This window comes from Belonocnema kinseyi, chromosome 9 (genome assembly GCF_010883055.1).
Source record: "Belonocnema kinseyi isolate 2016_QV_RU_SX_M_011 chromosome 9, B_treatae_v1, whole genome shotgun sequence".
NCBI lineage: Eukaryota > Metazoa > Arthropoda > Insecta > Hymenoptera > Cynipidae > Belonocnema > Belonocnema kinseyi.
Genome location: NC_046665.1, coordinates 7,709,799 through 7,713,668, shown reverse-complemented (window position 1 = coordinate 7,713,668; position 3,870 = coordinate 7,709,799). Strand labels below are relative to the sequence as shown.

The window sequence follows — 3,870 nt, the reverse complement described above, 5'->3', positions numbered from 1 at the left end:
TTATTCGTGTACTAATTTTGAGCACACCTTCTTTTAAATTGCTAAAGATACAGCAGGTGATTGAAAAAATGGGAAAAAGAAGGAAAAATGCGAATAACTTGGAAAATATTAACATTTTGAACAAATACTTCTTATTCATCTTGGAGCATACCTATAATAGAGTACCTTTTGTCCCTTAATAATTTTCGAAAAAATCACTTGTTGTCAATAAAAAACGCTTTTTATTGTTATGGTATTTCTTTAATCGATGTTTTCTCCAAAAGTATCAATTTTATCAAAAAATTATATAACAATGAAAATATGCGACTTCGAAGCCGCCTGGCAACACTTTTGCCGTTGTCAGCCCACGGTCTATATATTATTTTTAGAAATATTTGCATCAATTCATGTATTTTCTTGAAAATTCTTCACTTTGATTAAAAATTAATTTTGGTTAAGAATTAATTTTTTTTGTTGAAAATTACTCTTTGGTTGATTTTTTCAATTTTTTTCTTTTTTATATGTAAGTTCGTTTCTTTTGGGATGATGATTTACTTTTTAAACTAAAAATTTTTCTTTTCTATTTATCATTGCCCCCCCCCCCCCTATCATTTAGTAATAACGTTAGACGATGGTGTGTGATGAAATCCTACTGTTTTTTAATAATCAAGAAAGTAGTTTACTTTTCAAAGAAGCAGTTGAAATTTTAACGAAACAAGATGAATTCTCAACGATAAATTTAATAGTTGATATTTTAAGTAAGAAAAAACTGTTAATTTGAATTAAAATCAGCTGAATAGAATAAAAAAGAACCAATTTTCAATCCAAAAGTTAAATCCTCAATCAAAGCAGGCCAGTCTCCAACCAAACAGTTATTTGCATTTTTAATCAAAAGATAAGCTTTCCGTAAAGTATTTCAATTTTCAATAGAATAGTTACAAATAGTTACCAAAAGGCATTAATTCAAAAAATTAAATTAAGTTATCAAACATAATTGTTTAAACAATTATTTATAATAATAATTACTTATAATAATGCTATAAAGACGGAGTTTTTCTAATAATTTCCACATCTAATTCTAATGAGGTTATAATTAAATCCAATTAAAAAACATAATTGTTTAAATGATGTATTATTCCTAATAATATTTTCATAGAATAATGCTAGAAAGTCGGAGTTTTTTCTAATATTTTCCACTTTAGATTCTAATGAGGTTATGATTAAATCAATTTAACAAGCATAATTTCTTAAACAATGTATCACTTATAATAATATTCTCTTAGATTCATGCTGGAAATTCTGCGTTTTTTTCTAATATTTTCATTTATTCTGTCACTTTATAGTTCTCATTAACTACTTCAAGAAAAAATTTACCGTTCAATTTATCCCTTAACTTTTTTACACTTTCCGCTTATACCAGAAATTAAAAAGAAACGCATAATTTTCCCAAACAACAATGTGTTTCGTACTCAAAATATTATGATATTTCAAGCGTATAACCTACTTTATTTCAAATAGATTCGATGTGGTGAAAAAATCTACGCTAAATGTGAATTTCGGTACGAGGGTTCTAATTGAGGGTTTATTTTCAAGACTTTTACCTAAAGTTTAGTGAAACCGGAAAAGCCCAAATTACGCATCTACTTTTTTTTAGACGAAATTTCGAAATGTCTAATTTTTTGGGGGGGTTACATTCTGAGTGTTGTAGGGTTTGATTTTGAAAAATCCTTTTTAATTTGTATGGATGTAATTTAAAAGTAATAATTGAGCACCAGGTTATGTGATATTGAACACTGTAATTTTTGTAGTATTTCATGCGTTTTGCGGTTTCCATGCCAGCTTAACGTTCGGACAAAGGAAACCAGTATTTTTTTCAAAAAATTAAAAAGCACAACATTTTCAAATATGATACAAAATTAGCACTAAATTATGCAATATCAAAAAAGGGAATATTGCATTATTTCATGTGTGGTTGTGCCAGCTTAATATTAGGCTAAAGGAAACTATTAGTTTTTTCCAAAAAATTAAAAAGCTAATTTTTTTTTAATGTGGTACAAAATTAGCACTAAATTATGCAATATTAAAACATGAGAATTTTACATTATTTCATGTGTGATCGTGCCAGCTTAACGCTTGGCCAAAGGAAAACAGTCTTTTTTCCAAACAATTAAAAATCACAAATTTTTTTAATGTGGTACAAAATTAGAACAAAATTAGCACTAAATTATGAAATATTGAAAAATGAGAATTTCGCATTATTTCGTGTGTGGCCGTGCCAGCTTAACGTTAAGCCAGCACGACTACAGGTTTTTTCAATAAATAAAAAAGCACAACATTTTTTAATGCGGTACCAAATTAGCACTAAATTATGCAATGTTCAAGAACTCAATATGATAAAGTGGTCGTGCTAACTTACCACACCTCGTCTTTATCGTGGGTTAATCAAAAAGCAAAGCAACCGATTGGTTATTTGTTTCGTAGCAGCAAGGGAAATTCAGACAAGACACATGATATTATTTTATCTACCATTGATTGTATTTTTCAGAAAGCCGGTCTTATTGTGAAGACAATTATTTGCGATCAAGATCCACGAAATCAAGGTCTCGTCAACAAATTAAGTATCACACCCGATAAACCTTACTTTCTAAGACATGACCACAAAATATATATCATTTCTGATCCTTCTCACCTCCTAAAGTCTACTTGCAATAATCTTTTAACGAAAATCTTGTTCTACAAAGGAGGCAAGGTAAACTGGAAAGAATTGGATACCGTGTATAGACTTAGCAACGAAAGTAATTTAAATTTGATACCAAAAATAACTGTAGAAAAGGAAATTCATAAACGCGAAAAAAATAGTCCAGGAATTGCAAGTTCGATTAACGTACATTCTGGATACCGAAATGAAAAAAGAAATGTAAGTAGGAATGACCAACAAAATGGCGGTTGAAGAAATAATTCTAGGTATAAGCAAATGCGTAGCCTGGAACAAAATCATGATAAAAATGAATCTCCTGGTAACAACGAAGACTCATTAGGCATGTGATTGAGAAGCCACTTCCAATACAATTTTGAAGATGGCTGTATGTTAAAGGATAATCTTGTGAATGAATGGTGTCTAGTTGTTCTGGTACATTATCTTTGTGTTCTTTTAGTGATGAAATCACGCTAAAAAACTTAAGTATTTTAATGTCTTAAAAGCTGAATAAATTATTAAGTAACATACAATATATAATATATAGATTTTATTTAAAATTTATTTATTTTCAATTAGATTAAGATCGGCTGCTTTTAGTTACTTGCATAATAAAACCTAAAAATGGTTGGTTTACTGGGATTTTATGAATTAGAAATAGAGAGAAATAATATTATAATGTTTTTGTTGTAAATTATGTATGTAGATTATGAATAATGGGTATTAAAAGAGACCAGAATAAGGTAGTAATGATGAAAGCTGAATTATGGGGACGAACTTTCGTTTATATTGACCTTCAGAATAGTAAGCATCGTAATATAGTTAGTTATTTAGGTAATGCATTTTCTTATGAGTACTGAGTTAGTGGCTAAAAGGTGTCTAAATCGTGTATGTAGATCGTAATGGAAGGGACTGCATTTAGATTTTTCAGACAAAATTTGGAGGTGGAGTCTATGATTGGTGGTAACATTTTACTTCAATATTCAGAAGCTCTAGATGAATGGAACAGCATCTTTAGATTTATTATGTAATACGAGGTGTGTTCAAAAAGTAAGGTGACTTTTCAATTTTCGCCGGCTACGTACATTCAAGTTATAAATTTTTTGTTTTGTTGTGTTGGTACACTCGTCACGATCATATGTTCACAGTTTTGACTATATAGCTCGTGTTGTTTTTCTGGCAGAGGCGTAAAAGGT

The 3,870-nt window shown here is 29.3% G+C and overlaps 2 protein-coding genes across 5 annotated transcripts in view; both read left to right on the top strand.

Annotated features, from left to right (window-relative positions):
• LOC117180313 (unconventional prefoldin RPB5 interactor-like protein) overlaps positions 1-3,870 on the top strand; it is a 184,721-nt gene that overhangs the window by 58,584 nt on the left and 122,267 nt on the right. The gene's annotated exons all lie outside the window — the stretch shown is intronic.
• LOC117180407 (THAP domain-containing protein 10-like) overlaps positions 1-3,870 on the top strand; it is a 31,923-nt gene that overhangs the window by 27,589 nt on the left and 464 nt on the right. The window lies entirely within an intron of this gene.